The following is a 22,500-nucleotide window of genomic DNA, read 5'->3' on the forward strand; positions in this document are numbered from 1 at the left end:
TTTTCTTTTCTTTTTTTTTTTTTTTTATCCCATAATGCTCTCCGCTCGAGGTAGATTAGATTAAAGGGAATACGATCATTTTTACAAGGATATTATTCAGCTCCTGTTTAGTGTAGCAATGTTTGCCTGTAATTGTTGGTTATAATAACGTAATGAAGACGATTTATGAAGCACATGTTCACCGAGGAACCATGTCCAATGCGCTTCACGGTGTTTCATTTACTCCAGCGTCGAGTCTCGTGGAACTAAATTTCCATTTCATACAGTTCAGGTCGCCTGTATGGCGTCTTTTTCTGCGTGAACTCTTCCAATGGCCGTCTATGGACATACTTGTGATCATTTACACTCATCTAGGCACTGATCCTTATTGGTGTTTATGTGATGTGCGGAATGGGTTACCATTATAATTTGACTAAATAATAATAAAAATGATGATGATGATGATGATGATGATGATGATAATAATAATAATAATAAAACCGTTTCCAGAGGGTTGGTCACATATATCCATATGCTAAACCATGAAAGATTTTCAATTCCTCATTGAGATAAAGCCACGAATACATTGCGCCATTCCAGATCCGTGATCGACAGAACTCCACACAGATTGATTGGTTTGGTAATAGGGAATTTGAATAAATGAAGTGTGGGAAAATACTGTCATTGTGGTACCCAGGTTTTCGGTGTTTTTCTTTTTTAATCTCCAGGAAGTACTTTCTGTGTTATCGCTTTAGATCGACGTGTACATATAAGCAGGTCAGACATCCGAAGTGGGTTAGTAAATTGTAATTGATAATATTTTGCGTCATTAAAAAAAATTTCCATTACAACAATGAGCCCATAAGGAATTGGGTTATCAGACCTGCAAATAATATATAAGTGCACGTCTCTTTAGACGTTTACGGTTATTATAATTTTTTTTTATTCGTTTTGTATATTTAAAGCATATTTTTATGAAGATTTATTGATAGGTTTTGCCCTTTTTAAATAGAAACATTGTCTTAAAAACAGGACAAAAAAAAAAGACTCCATCGCATCGTTTTATGACTTCCACTCAGAAATGGACGCACCTCCTTTGAAATAAAATAAAAAGATAGCAATGCAAGCAAGGATATTGCGAATGCAGGATAATTTTTTAAAGCCTATCTTGAGTGGTATCCGTTCTCCATAGCTCTCTTGTCTATAGAATTATTGTGGTATATCGTTTGGTGGTAATTGTGGTGCTTCACGTGAGAAAATATTGAAAAGACAGGTGTAGCTTATTTTATACACCTCACACACACACACTCACATACACACTCACATACACACACATACAAACACATTCACACATACACACACGCGCGCTATCACAAACACAGACCCAAACACTCACAAACATACTAAACACGCACACAAACACCCACACAGACCGTGTCAGTCAAAGGTTCTATAGAACAATGCAAGTTATATGGTATTGCACCTGGGTCTCTGGGTTTCTTTATTTCTTTATTTTCTTCTTTTTTTTTTCTCTCTCTTATTTTCCTCTTCACGATTCTATTTATATGCCACAATATTAATATTTTTTTGCATAGGCATTTGTGTCCAATGCATTGAATCAAGGATTGAATCCAAGTCTTTCATTCCCTTGTTTGTTATGATGTCAGTGTGACTTGCTCGACCTCTCAGAGTGTCGAACTCGGGGCCCTTGTAAAGGCGAGGTTTTTGTTTTGTTTTTTTCTAACCATAGATCAGCCGTGCTCATTTTTATACACGGTGTCTGTGTCAAATGGACACAAAAAAAAATAAAATAAAGAACAACAAAACAATTTTTCATTACTTTGCATGTTTTTCATGTCACTGTGGCTTATTCTACGTCCAGAGCGATTGAATCAGGGACCTCTCTTTTTACTATATATCTGCCGTATTAATATTTTATTGAGATAAAATACTCACACCACCCGCCAGCCAAATTAAATATACCAACACACAAAATTGTGTGTAACCTTTACCGTTTATAGTCTGATTGGCCAAATTGAGTGAGAACTTATCAGATAATCACTAACAGGCTGTCTGAAAACAATAACAAAGAGATGAGTGACGTCAACTCCGTTCCTTTTGTATATACAGTGTTTGTGTTCATGGCATTGAACTTAAAGTCTTTCATTACTAGGCATGTAATTATGAAGTGACTTTTTCTCCGTCCAGGAAGAAAGACCCTGGGGCCTCAGCAAAGATTAGTTTTGCTTTTCATTTTGTTTGTTTGATTTCTTCCAATACATTTCAATTCATGTTGTCGCTATGCCAGAGCTGCCCACATGAAATGTCAAAAATTCGTAGTTTCCAAGGGTAAAAAAAAAAAAAGAAGAAAAATCCACTTTAAATAGCTTTAGAAATATATAATATGCCCTCAACATGATCCATAAATGCTCCAAAGTCCTGAATATAGGTTCCGAGGAACTAAACTTTCCTTTTCAATTTATAAGATTTATTGAGTAAAAGAGGAGAATGCACTTCTGTAGCTGGAGCCCAAAATTCGTATTTCTACGAAATGTTTCGTAGTACTGGGCAGGTCTACGCTGTGTTGATATTCCCTCTTCTGATGACAGGAGGAAGTCCAATGGTTCGTGGTGATTAGGTGGATATCGATACGAACACGCCAGTATTATTCCCCCCCCCCCCCCCCCCACATCCTTCCCCTGGGAATTTAAGAGAAGTAGATGGAATAATTTTTACCATTAACTTCCATTTATTTCTAATGTCTTTCTAAATAAGGATGGAGAGTGAGGTGATTTTGTCTTGTCGTCGTGGCTATGACTTTTGACGTTTGGTTATAGTTGACGTCACCTTGATCTTTGTATTTATTTTTAGGTCGCCAGATGGGTGATTACTTCTCACTAAAGTCACTCTAACAGTCTATAAGCGTTTAAGGTTACACAAAGTATTGTGTGGTGGTACATACAGTTAATTCATCCGGTGGACAGAGCAGATGAGTATTTCACTTAAAGGAAGGCTTCGCGACGTCCCGGGTTTGAGAGTTGTTTTTTTTCCAATATGAGGGTCATTTAAATCGATCGGTATTAATTTGAAGGATGACTTTTCTGGCTAAATGTTTAAATTCGTGTTTTTTTTCCGGAGGAGCACCGCAGTGAACTGGTAAAAGAGCTGTTTGTTTTGATAACCTTTTATATTGCTGTTGAAAGTGCATGAAATGTTTATCATGACTTATCGGGGAAGGTGTCGACGTTTGGCACTGTTCGCCTGATAGGAAGCAGCCATTTTGTTTACATCTGGCGGTGATGATAAAATGATGTAAATTGTATTAAAAGTTACACTGAAAAAGTTATCGTAGGCGATAAGAGCTGAGGCCAGGGTGATGTGGGTGAAAAGGGGTGGTGCTATCGTGGCTTCCTATTATCGATACTCATAAACTTAAAGATGGGAATGATGGGATCCAGGGATCTCCCCTCTCTCTCTCTCTTATCTATCTACCTACCTGTCCATCTTTCCATCTCATTGTCTAACCCTCTCCCCCCTTGCTGTCTTTATTTCGCTTTTTCTTTCTCTCCCTCTCTCTCTCTCTCTCTCTCTCTCTCTCTCTCTCTCTCTCTCTCTCTCTCTCTCTCTCTCTCTCTCTCTCTCTCTCTCTCTCTCTCTCTTTCTCTCTCAACACCCACCTCCTTCCAGGAAAAGGACAAATAATAACAACAAAAACCGGACAAACAAACATGTAATTAACGATCGATTGAAGTGGCCCTTATTTTGCAGAAACCATTGAACCTGGGGCTTCCGTGAAGTCCCAGGTTTTTTTTTTCTTTCTAAGAAAGTCTTTAATGAAATCGATCGGCTATTTGAAGGATGAGTTTTCCGGACAAAATGTAAAATCCGTGTTTTATCAAAGTACATCAGTGTAGTACACTTGGCTACCGTAATGTAGTCTCAGGTTTTGTCATATTTATTATTCTATACCATACCCCCTAATTTATCAATCTGTAACCACTCGTCGGGCCATTAGGGTGTCAACTAGTTTTTTTTGTATCGTTTTTATTTCACCCAGTTGGAATTATGACAACCTGTGATATATCTAGATCTTTCTGCTGATTCATTGTTTTTTCCCCCTGCATGTTTGTTTTGTATCGGTTTTTTAAAAAATGACTAATTATACTAGTTTTTTTTAATGCATGTTCCCTTTCAGGTAGATATTAATCACATGTCCCTTTTTAGTTCTATTATGTGTGTGTGTGTTAATTGAGAAAGATGGTATTGTCGCCGTGTCAAACGGAATAACACACAATAAATGTCGTTGACACGAATGTGTGTCTGAAATCGTCTCTAGTATGTTTCGAGACTCGTGTTCTGCAGAAATGCCAACTCGTGTTGTTATTTTGTTTGTTTGTTTGTTTGTTGTTTTGTTTGTTCGTGTGTTCCCCCCCCCCCCCCCCCCCCCCCCCCCCCCCCGGAAAGAACCCCACGATTCTAAAGTGAAAATCCTGATTTTCTAAGACTCCAATCCGGTTTTACTTGGATTATGGGTTGCATAGTTGCCAATGTTCAGTATATTTACTTAATTCTGTATGCTACAAAACCTCAGTATATTTTCCAATCCTGCTGGCTGCACGGGAAAATGTAAGTCCTGAATGTCTTTTTACTGGAGTTTCAACGTTTAGATAGTGGTCGGTGGATGTGCTTGGGTAAAAGTTCAGTAAATTTTTGCTTCCTGAATAGAATTCATTAGTCTGATGTCACGTCCGCCCAGCAACCAGCAGCTTGGTTCAAAACAAAGAAAATCTGTACTTTTTCAATCTTCATGCTGGTTAGAACAGTTTCACATGTCATGTGATCAGAATGTATAGTATTAAAGTCAAAACATGATCAGATTTATAATGTTTTTCTCCTCTGGTTACACTTTTATGCTCGTCGAAGTATTTCATAAGGGTGTGCGCCATTGTTCCGATAGTTTTTAACCAGTTACTATGCGTCATTACGACGGAAGTGACGTCACAACTGTTGAACCCTATTGTCAACCCTGTGGTTGGCAGCACTGGAGTGTTATGGAAGATGTTAACAATGAAATCGTTTTTGATTGCGTTCCTGATGATCCTGTATCGATCGGGTTCCCTCACCTGACTGATTTCAATACGATATCACGTGGCTTTTGATATAGATAGACGGGTGGTTTGTTTCATCATCGTTTTCCATTACCCGAATTGGTATTGGATGTGTACTGTGTGTCTGTGTTTGTGTGTGTGTGTTTGTGTGTTTATCAGAAACTTGTATAGAGTACCCCCCTTAGTAGACAATGGTGTTTTATGGTAATGAAATGTAATGGAACCAAGAGTTAACTTCTCCCAACGTATTGAATGAGATCTTGTCATAATATTATTCACTGGAGTGTTTCAATCTCTCTATCTTTGTATTCAATACACATTATTTATTACGGACGTTAATAAGTGGTGGAAAGACTATTGCAGTAAGATGACTATAACAGATTTAAAGAATAAAGTAAGGAAAAGTAGAAGGGAAGAACTATGTTTACACGGAACGTTTCGGGCTCAGAATTCTTTTTCAGCCAACATTAAAAAAAAACAATTCAGATACGTTGTCTGTTTTAGATTTTACATGAAATAACTACCGTCTCTCTCTCTCTCTCTCTCTCTCTCTCTCTCTCTCTCTCTCTCTCTCTCTCTCCATCCATCTATCCCTCTCTCTCCCTTTCTCTCTCATTTTTTTTTTCTAACACCGTTCCTGTCCGCTTGCCGTTATAGATCAATTATTTCTGATTTCAACGCCCGCGCCTTCTTTTATATTTTCTCAATTCTCCGGAGGCCTTTGGTCGGCGCGTGGTTTTCTTTGTGTTTCTCTTCATTCTCTGGACATGAAACAAAAAAGGGCAGGATAGGAATAACGCTATTGAGTTTCTGTCATGGACAGGATGCGGGGAATTCGTCAGAGAGAGAGAGAGAGCGAGGTGGTTTTTGTTACATCCAGCACAAACGACTGATTCTAGGTTATTAATTACAATGATCACCGGTCATTTGTAAGGGGTTAAATTACAGACAAGAGCACCGTGGTTCTTGCGTTGCCAGTGCCTTGTAGAATTGGAAGGGATTTATATTTAAAATTTACGGTGATTTGATTATCTTGATAACGTGTCAATTTTTACCCGGGGTATTTTTGTAATCGTCATTCCGTGCCATGCTATGTACTTATTCTCCGGGAGGCACCTGTTTTTGTTTTTGTTTTTCTGTTGCTGTTTTTTAAAAATGTTTTAGAAAATTAAAAAAAAAAAAACATTTTTAACCTGCGCCCTTATGGACATCCATTTTTAATCAGTGAGGAATTGGTTTTTGTTACATCCAGCACAAGCCACTGGACCTAGGTTATTAATTACAATGATTACCGGTCATTTTATAAGGGCATAAATTTGTAATCCATCAGTAATCAATGAGAGTTGGTTTTTGTTATATTTAGCATGGACGGCTGGCTGTAGAACGTTAATTAGAATGATTACCGCACATTTTTGAGGGGTTAGATTACAGACAGACAGGCCACCGTCACAGATCATAGTCGTTGCTGCCACTGCCGTGTTGAAATCGAAGGGATTTATATTAAAAAATGACGGTGATTCGGTTAACTTGATATAACGTGTCGATTTTTACCCGGGTATTTTTGTAACTGTCACACCGTACCATGATTACTATTCGTCTGTGTGTTTTTAAAAAAATATAACTTTTGACCTGCGCCCTGCCTTATGACCATCATTTTTAAATCAGCGAGATGTGGTTTTCGTTCCATGATCCCTCCAGCACAAATGACTGGATATAGAACATTAATTAGAGTGATTGCCGGTCAATTGTAAGGGATTGGGTTACAAGCAGATAGATCAGCGTCGTGGTTGCCAACGCTATCTTGGACTGGAAGGGATGTGTAATGGAATACATATAATATTACGGTGAACGATTCATTTGATTGATACCGTGTCATTTCTACCCGGGTGTCTTTATTTTAGGGTGCCACGCCGTACAATGTTATTTATTTGTTCTCCGAAGTGCATTAATTTGGTGTTTTGTTTTTTGAAGAAAATATCAATTTGACCCATGTCTTTGTAGACATAAATTTGTCTCGTAAATTGATTTCGTTGTTGGATGGTTAGATATCATGTAACTCGGTAATATTTATATTTGTTTAGCCATTATGTGTCTGAATCGTGGAGTTCATTTAACATTTTTTTAGAGCTAACTGCAAGTGATGTTTATTGTGCGTTACTAGTGAAATTCGGATTGTACACATTTCTTCTTTCCTTAGAAGATTTGGCAGGGAGAGGGTGGGTGGGGGGGGGGGGGGGGGGGGGGGGGGATATTGATTGGTGATATTTTCACTTATCTCACCAACCTTTGTTTTTGCATCTAAAAAAAAAAAAAAGATTGAATGAAATAAAATGTTGTTTTTTTTTTTTTTGAGTTATTGTTGTTACTGCTGCTGCTGCTGCTGTTGTTGTTGTTGTTGTTGTTGTTGTTGGTATTGTTTTTGCTGGTAGTGGTATTGTTGTTGTTCTTGTTCTTGTTGTTAGTCCTGTTTGTTTTGTTGTTGTTGTTGTTGTTGTTGCTGTTATTGTTGTTGAGTCTGCTTCAAACCAAGACATGAAATGTAGGAGAGAAATGTTTATGTATATTCTGTTGAAGGGTATTTCAAGGTCCGTAGCCAGTTTAGTTTAATATTTGATGTGTAGTTAATGTTGGATTTATTTATGTAGCTTTATTTTTAATGCTCGCTCAGGAATTTATTAGATCCCCAACGTTCTCTATCTCCGTCTCCTCCTCCCACTCCTCCTCCTCCTCTTCCTCCTCCACCACCACCCCTCCTCCTCCTCTTCCTTTTCTTTTTCCTTCTCCTTTACCTACTCCCTCTCTTATATTCTACTTTCCCCTCTCTTCTATTATACCTTCATTTTCTTGTTTTCCTCCTATTTCTCATCCTCTCTCTCTTTTGCCCCTCCTCCTCCTCCTCCTCCTCTTCCACCCCTTACCCCCTCTTTTTTTTTTCTTTCTCTTTTCTCCCGCTTCCTCTTTTCTCTACCCCCACCTCCTCCCCTTCCTTCTCCTCCTCCTCCTAAGTTGATTCGTACATTCAAGCGTATTAAATTTTTGACGTATTCAGAGAACATTCCATATCGATTCCTCCCCCAGAATGAGACAAAATCACCTGGGGCTGTTGTTTTGCAGCACGGAGTCTTTGTGTCACCCTGTTTTTATCAACCATATTACATTTTTGCATAGAGATCGAGAGAGAATTTCAATGCTCACTATTCTAATATGTTTTTTTAATACAGGGGCAAGTCGACCTATAATGTCAACACTGTCGTTAAGTGTGTTAGAAATGATTTCAATGGATTTTATGCCATTTGTCTGATCGTGTTTACACCGATTATTTTCAGCGCCATATTATCATACCTCTTTTGATCATGCGTGTAATGTACTCGATCTCCCCATGAAGCACTGGGAGTTCAAATCTAATCTTTCTGTTCATCGTCTCCTCCTATATTAATATCTTTGCTTTTTCTTCTCCCCCATCCAAGCAACTTCCGGTCCTTGTCGAAAATTGAGACGACTTGGATCTGCCCTGGCCTACTTATTCCCCCCATTCCAAGTATTTTTGGTCCTTCCTAGAACGAGACAATTTGGTTCTATCCGGCCCCTTTGTCGTGAAAGACAATTTAATTTTTAAAATTTTTTAACATAATATGACTTGTAAACATTTGAGTGTACTCCTCTTAGTGGGATCTTGTGCTGGTGTATAGGTGTGACATTCAGGTGATCTCAAACTACGTACATTGACAGTGTGCTCTTGGAGTCTACATCTGTTCCCTATTTGAACCATTTCATCTTTGTCTTACTTTTTCTTCAAGTATATATGGTTATTCCCATTAAAAACTCACGATTCTTTATATAGGTCACGTGACAATACACCCGATTGATTGGATAGGACACATTTCATATACATTACACCAGCATATATTTCAATGGGGTAATTTAATTTATATTGACGTTTCTATCCTTCTACATTGACTGCTCCTGTTACAGAAAGCGGCGGATATTATTAAACCCGTGTCAAATTCCAGACATTGTTTATATTAAAAGGGTTTATATTAAAGGAAAGAACGAAAAAGAAAGAGACAAACATTTTGTTCTTGACGACTGAGGAATTTCAATATGTTTAAACAGTTTTCGATTTTGTGATTACTTTACTTGTAGACTTAACCGATTTTGATGCAATTTCGTTTCATTTTTGAATTATGGATTATCTGAGTCTGAGAGAGAAAAAAAAATTGCAGCGTTGTAAAGTGTGCATGGGAGACAATATCCGTATAAAAAAAATTTCTGACGTCGTCGTCGTCATCATCATCGTCGTCGTCGTCGTGGAAGTCGTCATCACCATCACCCCCACAACCATTACCTTCTCCCCTTCTATCTCCTTCTCCTCCTGCACTATCACCACTTCCACGCCCAACAATACCATCATCATTACCACCACCATCCACTACCACGACCACCACCACTACCACCACCATCAGCAACCTCATAATCCTAGGCCACTGACAATTGACTGTCAAATCTATTATTACTTACACCATGACCCGTTCAGACGTAGATCTAAACAGTAATAATTGATGACATTACACAGCATTTCAAATCCACTGTTATTTCTCTTTGATTGTTCTTTGTCCCTGTGAAAGATCCCACCCCCGTAGGCACACCATTAGATCTAGTTATCGCCTTGCATGCACACATATTCAGGAAGACGAATTGCTCTGCTGTATACTTTGAAACTTCTTGCTATGGCTTTTTTATTATGAAAACAATAAAATTCCATGTCAGATTAGAGCAACATTATATAACTTGTCTCTTTTATATACTAAGTAAAATTAACATAACAAAACAAAACCAATAAACAACCAAAAAACCCAACAAAAAACAAAACAACACCCCCCCCCCAAAAAAAAAAGAAAAAAAAAAACAAAAAAACAAAACAAAACAAAAAAAACTAATAAAGACCAATAACACATTAAAAACATTTTGGCCAGAAAATCATCCTTGAAATATCAGTCGCTTAAAGTTACCCTCATCTTGTCCAAAAATTTTTTTTTTAAAAATACAAAAATACAAACAAACAAAAAACACTAAAAAAACTCTCAAATTTGGGACGTCAAGATGTTTCGAATGTGTTGTATTTCGTAGTACGGCAGGGTAGAGATTTGATTGTTAAAGCAAGTGAGACTGCTTGGTTGAGCTCCAGAACAAGTAATTTTTATTTCGATGCTAAAATTATATTATTATACTGTTTGTTTTGTTTTGTTTTTGTTTTTGTTTTTTGTTATTTGTGGTTGTTTTTTGTTATTTGTGGTTGTTTTTTGTTGCGGTTTTTTTTGCGAGGGGGGGGGGGGGGGGGGGTTCGTAAACGTTTAATTTGCTGTTGACCTGTAAGTAAGAGGAATTGATTTTGTAACTTGGTGCCTTAATTTAGTCTCCCGTGGTAAAAATGGACGATCTAGGTGCAAGACCATAAAACTGGTTTAGGGAAAGGTTTAATTTGCTGTTGATCTACAACAAGAAAGGAATTGATTTTGTAACTTGACGTTTCTGTAAATCGTGACTTTCAGACACCACATAATGGGCTGCCTTTATATTAGTCTCGGGTGGTACAAATGGACGATGTAGGTACCAGACCATAAAACTCTCATTCCAACTCACCATTGCCTTTCACCATCGGCGGGAAATTCTGATTGACAGCCGTGATTACTTGTCGCCATTACCGAAGGCGGAACCGGAAATACAATAATGGCCTTGACACGTCCATCGCCACTGTGACGCTAATGATGGTCTGATGATGGCGATGCTGGTGTAAGTGTCCCTAGCTGCTGGTGTAATGGTGATATTATGATGATGTTGTTGTGGCTAGCCCAGGAAAGTGTCCTTATGCCTAGACGTGCCTTGCAAGTTAGAATCTTGTCAACACTATGTCTGTTATTATTATTTTTTAAAAAAATATTTGAGGGGTGGTTGGTACAAGTCTGTCGATTTTGAAAAATTATATTATAGTATATACCACTTGCCTTCCGATCTGTAGGTACCGAGTTCGAGTCCGGAGTCCTTGGAAAAGGAAAATGTCGAGAGGAAAAAAATGTAATATCGCTTTATTTGTTTGGTTTTTTGGGGGTTTTTTTCTGGGTTTTCTTTTTTTTTTTTTTTTGGGTCTCGTTCTACACATTAAGTATTGCTGTTGATAAGGAATCCCATGTAAAGTACTTTGAGCACTGCTAGCGGACATTGCGCTATATGAAAGCTCATTTTTTAAAAATCGTTATTTAACCCATATAAATTGACGACAAGTTAAATTTTCCAAAGCTTTTGAAAATAACTTCATATTGATGTCTTTTTATGTCAATTGTAACCAAAAACGACCATTTGGCACGTCGTTATAATATGCAAATTTAAAGATCTGACACTTGTCTTCACGCCATTGGTCATACAGGTGAGAGACACCTGTAGATTGATGGCCTAACGCTCGGACTTGGAATAATTTATCAAAATTGATGATGTCTAGTCGGTGATAAAATTCTATTTGCATCGTCACTGAAAAGTGTTTTCACTCAGATTTTATCTCTTCGGTGTTTTATCGTTTGGATGTACAACCATGAATGTGTCGAATTGACGACATAGTGGCAATAACTCACTTGCTGCGATTCATTTCTTAACCAGGTTAACTGCCGTACTCGGGGAAAAACACGTATGTAAGAAATTTGTCCAGAAAACTCTTCCTCCATATATCGATCGATTTAAATGATCCTCATCTCGGCAAAAACTCTCAAGCTTAGGACTTCAATGAAGACCTCGCGAAGTCCCAGGTTTGAGAGTTTTTACAAAGATGGGGGTCATTTAAATCGATGGATAATTTGAAGGACCAGTTTTCTGGCCAAATTTTTAAAATACGTGTTTTTCCAGAGTACGGCATTGTACTGGTTAATCGTACTTACATTTGTTCTCTTTTTTAAAACACAATGTGTGACTTTATGACTAGACGTCTAAGTCGTTCGTGAAGTTGTTGGTTTATTTATGATATATAAGGAAACATACAGCACAGTATCGATGCTATGCACTTAGGTAAAATACTTACGTGTTCTCCGAGCGAGATGAAACGTAGCAACTCACACGACTTGGTGTGACCTTTAACTTTAAATAGTTTGTTAGAGGGACTTTCGTGAGAACTAAACAATAACAAATACTCGAATGGCATCAACTTCACTCATTTTATAATAATGGTATATCGCCTTACAGGCCCCATGTCTTGTCCCTGATACGTTCCTTTAAGTGTTGCTGTTGATTAGGGACTCCGTGTAAAGCGCTTTGAACACGTTAAAGTTGGTATTGCTCTTTATACATGTTCAGTCTAAGTTAAATTTGTTTATCCGATAGCAAGAGTCATAATGATGTGATACCATTGTAGTCATCATACCATTGGGGCTGGGCAGATCGGGGAGTTTGACATGAGGTCATGGTATCGATGTCAACATTATTGCCATTAGTCATATGATTAATTCGTCAGTTACCCAGGATCGATGTCCGCGCTAATGTGAAACAGGTGTGGTGGGTGTTTATTATATTATTATGTGAGCAGCCTGTCATTTTGTGTGTTTTTGTGTTTGTGTGTGTGTGTGTGTGTGTGTGTGTGTGTGTGTTGATATGGATATTTTATGATATGGATGGGTATGTGGATAGATGGTTCAGTAATTGAATTACCTCGATTGATTTTGAATTACTGGATTTGATATATAATGTGTGTATTGATGCTGTGCGTTGAGCCAAAATGCTCACAACATCCGTCAACCTTAAGATGTAACCTTAAACGTTTATAGTCTGATTAATACAATTTATTGAGAACTACTCTTAAACATGGCTGGATATAAACAACAACAAAGAATTGAGTGACGTCAATTTCGTTCCTCCTACGGAACGTTTCGAGCTCAAATCCCTTGTTCAGCCAATAACAAAAACCATTTCCGCGTTTTTCGTTATTGTCTGAAGACGGGTTTGAGCCCGAAACGTTTCGTGTTTAGTACGTATTTCGTTATTTGAACCCAAAAAAATTTATATTCATCTTTGTCCATTAATATTTATAGTCCGCCGCTTCCAGTAGCCGAGTATTCCCGTTGACAAAGCACTCTTCATGTAGATATAATACATTCACGAAGTCCCAGGTTTGAGAGCTTTCTTTTCCCAAGATGAAGGTCATTAAATTGATCGATATTATTTGAAGGACGAGTTTTCTGGCCAAATTTTTAAATAGGCTTCTTTCAAGAGTACGGCAGTGAACAGGTTAAATTTGGCATCGACTCAATAAAATCAGTTATCGTTTATTATTTATCTGATATCAAGCACTCAAGTGATATTTTCTCTCTCTCTCTCTCTCTCTCTCTCTCTCTCTCTCTCTCTCTCTCTCTCTCTTTCTCTCTCTCTCTCTTTCTCTCTCTCTCTCTCTCTCTCTCTCTCTCTCTCTCTCACCTTTCCTTTGGATGGTTGGTTTAAGGCGTTATTTAGCCTATGTTATCAAGGCATGTGTTAGTGTTACCGCGATCTTCCCATTGCTCATCTTGTTTTAACGATATTAAATTGATATCTTCTTACATTGATTGTTTAGGCTGACTTGATTTAGTTTTGTATTATATCGATATTATATTATATGAATATGAATATCGTCCATTCATCAACCAGGCTGATGTGTTTTTGTGTCATCTCCATATTAATGAATATCACGATCATCGTACGTAATAATAATAATAATAATAATAATAATAATAATAATAATAATAATAATAATAATAATAATAATAATAATAATATATGATATGATATAATAGATATAATAATAATAATAATAATGATAATAATAAATAATACTAATAAATCATGTGTATAACGCGCAAATTCCACGAATTCATGCTATAATGCGCTTTACAATAAAACACGAACTCATAAAGGGAAAATAAAAAAAAAAACTACAGACTGAAAGCTTAGTTTGAAGAACATTAAAACTAAATTAAGTAAAGGCTATTTTAAACAGTTCAGTCATTAAATTGGACTTGAAAGAGTTGGAGAGTTTCTGGTTGTCCGTCGAAAAATAAAAATATTATTTGTTACAGCGATTCACAGGCGTCATGTCTTATCCTTCATGGTAATTGTTGGAACGACGTCACTCAGTTCTTGTTTTTTAGCCAGCCACTTTATGAGTAGTTCTCACTTTATTCTATTCCTCAGACCATAAACGGTTATGGTTACACACAACTTTGTGTGTTGAAACTATTGAAATGGAATGTTGTGAGTTTTTTGGCTAAGCGCACAGCATCAATATGAATACGTTTATGGATTGTTTTGTGTGTGTGTGTGTGTGTGTGTGTGTGTGTGTGTGTGTGTGATTGATTGGGGATATGTAGTACAAAGGTATTATTGTTCTGCTTGAATGATTCCAGTACATTGTGGTTTTGTGTCACATCATGGGGTTTGTGTTAGGAGTTGGATTTGTTATTAATTTCGATGGCCTGGCTGTTTTGGTGGGTTGTTTTGTTTATTTGATTGGTATTTTCTCTCCCCCCCCCCCCCCTTAACCGCTCTCTCTCTCTCTCTCTCTCTCTCTCTCTCTCTCTCTCTCTCTCTCTCTCTCTCTCTCTCTCTCTCTCTCTTTCTTTCTTTCTCTCGCAAGTGTTAGTCTTATAGAATATTTTTCATATTTCTTATGCTTTCAACCCGAATACGCACGATTTTGGCCAAATTCTCCTCACTATCTTTCTTCCCCCCGCCGCCCCAAATGTATATATTTACATTTATACATCTCCTCTGTTATTACGTTTGCCTGGGTACGTGTTTTGTTGTATTTATTGCTTTGTTTTGTTTATATGATTGTTATATCGCCCCCCCCCCCTCCCCTAATCGACATTTTCTACGTCACCCTTCAGCTTCCCACCCCCGAAGCCCAATAATAGAACATATTATATTATCTTGCTGCTATTCGGTGATGTTTAAACGTTCTCATTCTCTCTTTATTTAGCTATCTATCTATCTATCTATCTATCTATCTATCTATCTATCTATCTATCTATCTATCTATCTATCTATCTATCTATCTATCTATCTATCTATCTCTCACTCTCTCTCTCTCTCACTCTCTCTCTCTCTCTCTCTCTCTCTCTCTTTCAACCCCCCCCCCCCCCCCCCCTTCCCATTCCCCCTTATCCCAGATCCAAAAATCGAACAGGTATAATCATCTCTCTACTTTTAGACTGAGTGAAAAAAAGATGCTTCTGTGTTGACGTCATGGATATAAATAGTACCTTGATCTTTCCCACACTGTCTTGCTTGCTTGCACTGTTTGATATAATATAATCCCTATAACTACAGTGTACTATCAGTTCACAGTGTTACGTGTGGGAACACACAACACAACACAAAAATGCGTGCATACACACATACCAAAATCAAACACGCTAAGCCTTTTATTGTCTTAGATAACCAGACTAAATAGAATGAATATTATCAAAACACATAGGAAGGATACGTGCCAAATTATGTTTGGATGTGTTTCTTGATTGCCATGTTCATGGAATCTGTTTGATCACTTATCTGTGAATATTGTTGTTATTGATACATTGTTGGAGTATTCTTTCATAATATGCTGTGTTTATTGTTGTTTGTGTATTGGTGATGTTACTTTCTCAGACCTGCCTATCTAGCTGGACATGAAAAAAATCGTAGTCTTCAGTTTTTTTTTAACATACCAGACACTAAAACTACTTGTAAAAATTACCAATTTTTCATTATATTTTAAAATATTGCCTTTAACTCCCTTATAGACTAGCTACGGCAACAAAACTTTGTTTTCAAGAAGTTTTATTAAATCAAAGATATTTATATATTTGTCGGTTTTGAGCCGTAAAATCATTAAAAACACATAAAAACAAACAAACAAAAAACAAAAATAAAACAAAACAAAGAACAACAATTAGCTGGTTTATGTGTACCGTATGATATATAATATGGGATGCTCTAGTTTCCCATGCATAATAATATGACTGATGTCGTTCGATATTATTATTATTATAATATGCCTTTTATTTTTACACCCATGTGTCAAAACATCTGTCCGTATTAGTACAGATGTGTTTGCTGAAGTTAGTATGTATTATAGGTAGTCTGTGGTATGGATGGAAGTTTGATGTGTATCTATGTCGGTACGTATGTGCATTGTATTAGGACTGTTGAAGGTCAAAGCAATACTGAAAAAAAAGGAGCATAGCAGTACAAATTTGGCCAGAAAACTCGTCCTTCAAATGATCTATTTAAGTGACCCTCATATTGGCAAAAACACTCAAACCTGGGACCTCAAGGAAGCCTGTAAGGAATTCCCAGGTTTGAGAGGTTTGGTCAGATGTGATTCGTTTTTATCGATCGATATTTGAAGGACGGGTTTTCTGGCCAATTTTTTTTAAATTTGTTTTTTTTTTTTCCGAGGTATAGCAGAATAGTAGCCTAGTAGTAGCAGCAGCTGTCATGCATAACTGATTTCTCTCTCTCTCTCTCTCTTTTCTTTTCTTTTTTTTTTACAATTTATTTTTCTCTTTCTTCTTTTCCTGTCTGCCAGCAAGCAGGTCGGTGGATACGTGGTGATAATAGGTGTTGTGACCAACATTTTTTTCTAACAATAAGTCTTGTTTTACGTCGTCTTGATAGATAGTCGGTAATCTGATCTGCCGTACTATGGGGAGAAAACAAAACAAAACATAATTAAAAATTTGGCCAGAAAACGTGTCCTCAAATTATATCGATCGATTTAAATGACCCTCATCTTGGCAAAATCTTTGAAAGATTTGGGTCAAGATGAGGTTAATTTAAATCGTTCGATATTTGAAGGACGAGTTTTTTGGCCAAATTTTTAAATAAGGGTTTTTTTTCCAGAGTACGGCAGAATAGGTGTTATGACCAATATATATTTTTCTAACAATGAGTCTTGTTTTACATCGTCCAGATATCTAGATAGTCGCTAATATCTGTTCATGAACTCTGTGCTACGTTTGAAAACGATAATATATTTATAGCTACTGTGACGTTGTGAAAAAAAAAACCCAAACAAAAAAGACAAAACAAAACCCCACAAACGTTAATTTGATTCGATGACAACATTAACGTGGCGTGGGACGAGGTGGATGCGTTTTGAGATGTGAATTGTGAATGGTTTTGGTTCAATGTGGATTAAATAACTATTGGAATATACTGTGTAGGTTGGATCCTTGGCTGAAATGGTAAGCATTCCTTTGCTAGTATTTGGGTTAATCGACCGACCCCCCCCCCCCCCCCCCAAAAAAAAAAATAGAATTTTGTTTTTTAATTTAAAAATCCCCTGTACTGACGTATAGTATTGTCATCATCATCATCATCATCATCATCATCATAAATTCTATTCGTTGTTTTTTCTTCACTGTACACTATTGATATATTCTGATGGAATTCATTTAACAAACAAACAAACAAACGAACAACAACAAAAAACCCAACAAAAAAAAAAAACCCAAACAAAATCAGTACATTACAGTACTTCCCCCATATCTTCTGAAATACAAATAACACACATCTGTTATTTAACTGATGAGCGTTCAATGGCGTTAACACACCTGTGTCATCAAACTTGATTCAAGGGTGACGCGTTTTCGATTCATTGTTGAATTAACTTTGCATTGACGTAATATCGTAATAACCGTGATTATGGTGTTATTTAATTGGACCAAAGTTTGTAACAGCTTGAAAGCAACTGTTATTCAATAATTGTAGCATTGATGCTACGCGTTTAAGTTAAATTCTCACATCCATCAAAACGTACGCAGCAATACCCAACACTGTGTTACCGTAAACGTTTATATTTTAAAATATGGGTTTTTCCACAGTACAGCTGTATCGTCCTGCGCACACCATCTCTAGGTATTAACACTAATCTGGGCCGATGACAGACACAAGTTTGGTTTTGTATTTTTTTAAAACAATTTTTTAAAGTATTATTTTTATTTTATAATATTTTTTATTGTTTTTTGTTGAAAATTCCTCACACCCGAGATCTTTCCATGTTAACTTATTCTGGGTTATTTTTAGTCCAAACTTGACCTATGGCAAAATGTCATGTCAGCACCATCTCCGACTCCATGGGTGGAAAAGTGCGGCTATGTGGTCTTGCGGTATGACACTTACTTTGGGATCGAAAGGTCCTGGGTTTGAGCCTCGCTCGGCGCATAGTTGAGTCCTTGGAGAAGGCTCTTTTCTCACATTCTCTCACCGTACTACTCAAGTGTAAAATGAGTACCAGGCCGTTAACAGCGTTTTCTCTGTCGGAGAACAATTGTAATATCGCCTAACAGGCGTCATGTCTCGTCCTTCATGTTAAGTGTTGCTGTTCGCCATGGGTCTCTTGTAAAGCAGCGCTTTGAGCACGTTTAGGCTTAGTGGTTATTGCGCTATCTATATGAAAGCTCAACTTTAATTGTCTGGTATCACCAGACCTCATGCGGGTGTAAATAACACATTGGTAATCTTTGCCGGCACAGACAATAGTTTGATTGGGAGCATGAGAAATGTATTGATTATAGGGTGTGACTGGGGAGAATGTGTTAAGCCCAAAGATTAGGTCCTTATACACATAGTGTGGTATGCACGCAGGATGTATGAGGCATTGGGGATGGTATTGGAAGACTGACTAATGGAATGGCTGGAAGAACAACGAAGAAGTGGAAAACATTTGCAGCACTACGACGTTGCCAAATAATATCTCATCCTTTAGTCCAGAAAACACCCCCGTCCAAATAAAAAACCAAACAAAACTTCCCAGACAGACACCACCACCCCCCCCCCCCCCCCCATCAAGAAATAAAATAAATAAACAACCAAAAAATTGTTTTTGAAAATACTCCCCACCAAAAAAACAAACAAACAAACAAAAAAATACAACATGCAAGACAAAAGTAAAAAGAAATGATGCATGCAAAAATACAAAACAAAACAAATTAAAAAAAAAAAGCACATATTTGCAGGTCTGATAACCGGACACAGTTATGGACTTTTTTTTAACTGTTGAAATGGAGAACGTTTTACGATGGTTTGAGAGTATTTCCATTTTAACAACGAGACCATACCAATTTGGGTTATCAGACCTTTCAATAAGTAGGCGTCGAACCAAGCCAATAGAACTCTTAACCATCCCCTGATAGACAATATTTTGATTGGAGATTTGAGAAGTGTATTGATTATAGGATGGGAATACAGACACCGTGCTTAGCTATAGACACAAGTCATGTACACAGTTCTAGGAGGCCATGGTATGGTACCGCCATGTAACCACTACTTACTGTGCTAACTACTAAAATTAAAGGGGAAGAAGAAAAAATCTTACACAGTAAAAAAAAAAAAAGAAATACTAAAAACACCATCCTTTAGTCGATTCACAAGTTAACTGAGTACATGTAGATATTTGAAGGACGAGTTTTCTGGCCCAATTTTTTGATTCGTGTCTTTCCAGTGTATGGCAGTTAACTGGTTTATTACATGATCTTCTAGAGTGCGGGAGTTAGCTGGGTCATACAGTAACTCAACAGAAGGTACTTCTAGCGATAGAAGGAACGACATTGATGTCACACAGCTTTTGTGTTATTGTTTTTAGCCAACCATTTTTTATATGTAGTTCTCACTACACTGTATCATTCAGACTTCAGACATTCATACACGTTTCAAGGTTACTCATAGTTTTGTGTGTTGATACAGTACGGTATATCCGGCTGACGGATGGTGTGAGTATTCTGTATAAAACCCACAGCATCAGAATGTTGGCCATATCCCTAGATTGCCTCCTCGCCTCACGTATCATGACATAGAGTATAGTATGTCTTTGGGAATAGTTTGTACCTAGGAGATTCTCCTGTTGTTAGCCATCACATCATTATTATTAAGTGATGAAGATGAATGACTGGGAGAGATACAATAGCGATCTAGTATGTACTAATTATGTACTTGGATGCAGCAGGTAAGACGGCGGCGACCCTTGTGCTCCTAATAGCCTGCAGGTTGGTAATGGGCCTCATCAGAGACGGGTCAGCTGGTACGTGCTGTTGTCCAGTGATACGGTTGGCAGTGTTAGATCCTCCCTCCCTCGTTATTGGTGTTACTGACATTGTTCTTGTTGTGTCATGTCATTTTCCCACCTTTTGTGTGTGCCTGTGTGTGTGTGTATGGGGGGGGGGGGTAGAGAATGTATGTGTGTGTGTGTGTGTGTGTGTGAGAGAGAGAGAGAGAGAGAGAGAGAGAGAGCGAAAGAAGGGAGAGTGAAAGAGAGGAGGAGGGATGAGAGAGAAAGAGAGAGAGGAGGTGGGGGAGGGGGGGGGATAGAATGCCTCCTCTCTCTCTCTCTCTCTCTCTCTCTCTCTCTCTTTCTTTCTTTCTTTCTCTCTCTCTCTCTTTCTCTCTCTCTCTCTCTCTCTCTCTCTCTCTCTCTCTCTCTCTCTCTCCACCAGTCCCTCCCTTATCTTCCTTCCCCGTCAGTGACAATTTGACCCAAAGAAGACACTATAAGGTTAATGGTTATGTTTTGAGTTCATTAATATTCACGTAATAGCGTCGTCGTATCTCACAGCTGCTTCCATGAATTGATTTTTACCTAGGAATTTGTCATCTTTTGTGATGTAAGCATCGTATGGATTGCTTGATGTCTGTTACCAAAATCATCCCATGGTTGACGTATTCCAGTCAATGCACAACACTGTTAGTATCACATCAGCGTCAATAATATATGCGGTTGTTGCTTATGCAATTCCCACCCCAAAAAAATATTTTAAAAATATATAAAGTGTATCCATTAAATGTGCTCTAAGCGCTTTATAATGAGTCTCAATCCAACCGCAACACTTAATATGCGAGACGAGACATGACGACAAGTGCTGAGGCACTTTTGCATTTTCTTTTCGACAGAGACACTGCAACGCTATTAACGGCCAGGTACTCATTTTACACCTGAGTTCGCGGGTGGTTGGATGGGAGCATCACCCTTGAATCATATACCTATGATGTTCGCATGGGTGTACGATCCGATAGTGATGTCGTTTCTTCTTCTCTTTACTAGCCTATCCTGCTTCTTTGGTTTGTGATTGTATTTTTGACAGGGGATATTTTTTTTCTGTAAATCTTCTGCCTGTTTGTTCTTGGTTATTTATAATTTAGCTTATGATATCTTTAGGTTATGATTTTGATTTACATTTGTACTATTTTTGTTAGATTGCTTGTTTTTTTTTGTTTCAGCGGTCTCTCATATAACCTCAATTGTGTTGGAAGAGACCTAAAGCAACAAACAAACAAACAAACAAACAAACAAACAAACAAACACCTGAGTTCGGTAAGAATGTGAGTAAAAAATCTTTTCCAAGGACAAATTTTCGTTACTCGGAGCCCGACTCGAACCATGGACGCACTGGTCCGAAGGCGCTAGTCATACCACAAAACTACGAATTAAACCTTGTAATGTTCAACTACTGGTCTCGTTCGTAATCTTTGAGCTTCCAAGAAATGATGATGACCTACGAATGGTTCGTCGAGTCTGTTATCAGGCAATAGATTAATACAAGGACATGTACAACGAGCGTCCGTTTGCGTGCAAGACTCGGAGATCACGTGGTGCTAATAGGTGTATCACTGCAAAAAACTACTGCTCTCTTTGCTTATCATGGTCGCGTTCTTTCCATTCACGATGAATCTCTACGCCCCAAAAGGCAGATTTCTAAAGGGAAAATAAGGCTCTATGTGCATCTTGTGTTTTATATCTTTTGCTCAAATCATCAGACCTTCGTAAATTAATTGATGATGCTATACGTTAAGAAAAATTTTCACAACAACCGCCAGCCGGATATATTATTATTCCAACACAAAACGGCGTAACCACCTTGAACGTTTATGGTCAGATTGTTATAATTTAGTGACAACTGATATAATCATTAAAATGCTTGGCTGCCTGAAAACAATAACACAGAGCTGAGTCAATTTCTTTCCATTTATAAGTTTACGATCAGAGTAAATTCACAATGCTATACATATACGTCACCGCCAAAATTATATAATTCGGCTGTTGCTTATGTTATTATGATCTTATGTCAGAGTCTACATATGTTATACAAAGATTGTATGAATGATAACATGTAAACAGAATATTTTTGTTTTGAACGGTCTACTACGCCCTGGTGTTGACTTGATCGTAAGCAAAGATATTTGGAAAGTTTTCTCAGGAATAAATTCAAACCCGAAATATTGATACATGTTCTTATGTTCAAATTCTCATCAAATAATGATTGATGTTGTTGTGGTTCTTCTTCTTCTTCTTCTTCTTCTTCTTCTTCTTCTTCTTCTTCTTCTTCTTCTTCTTCTTCTTCTTCTTCTTCTTCTTCTTCTTCTTCTTCTT

At 37.5% G+C, this 22,500-nt stretch overlaps 1 protein-coding gene across 50 annotated transcripts in view; it reads left to right on the forward strand.

Moving 5' to 3' along the window:
- Nucleotides 1-22,500, forward strand: part of LOC144968174 (uncharacterized) — a 135,247-nt gene that overhangs the window by 27,927 nt on the left and 84,820 nt on the right. For 5 of the 50 annotated variants that reach the window (XM_078906246.1, XM_078906236.1, XM_078906242.1 and 2 more), the window contains exon 1: nucleotides 17,050-17,323. The exons of 34 other annotated variants lie outside the window; for them this stretch is intronic. The gene's annotated coding sequence lies outside the window, so the exon portion shown is untranslated. Of the gene's footprint in view, nucleotides 1-15,398; nucleotides 15,650-17,049; nucleotides 17,324-22,500 lie in introns of those variants that run through there. 11 more of the 50 variants (XM_078906212.1, XM_078906227.1, XM_078906223.1 and 8 more) reach the window with 9 other exon arrangements.

The sequence above is a fragment of the Berghia stephanieae genome, chromosome 3 (assembly GCF_034508935.2).
Source record: "Berghia stephanieae isolate SIO BIC M18660-M18661 chromosome 3, UCSD_Bste_1.3, whole genome shotgun sequence".
Lineage (NCBI taxonomy): Eukaryota > Metazoa > Mollusca > Gastropoda > Nudibranchia > Aeolidiidae > Berghia > Berghia stephanieae.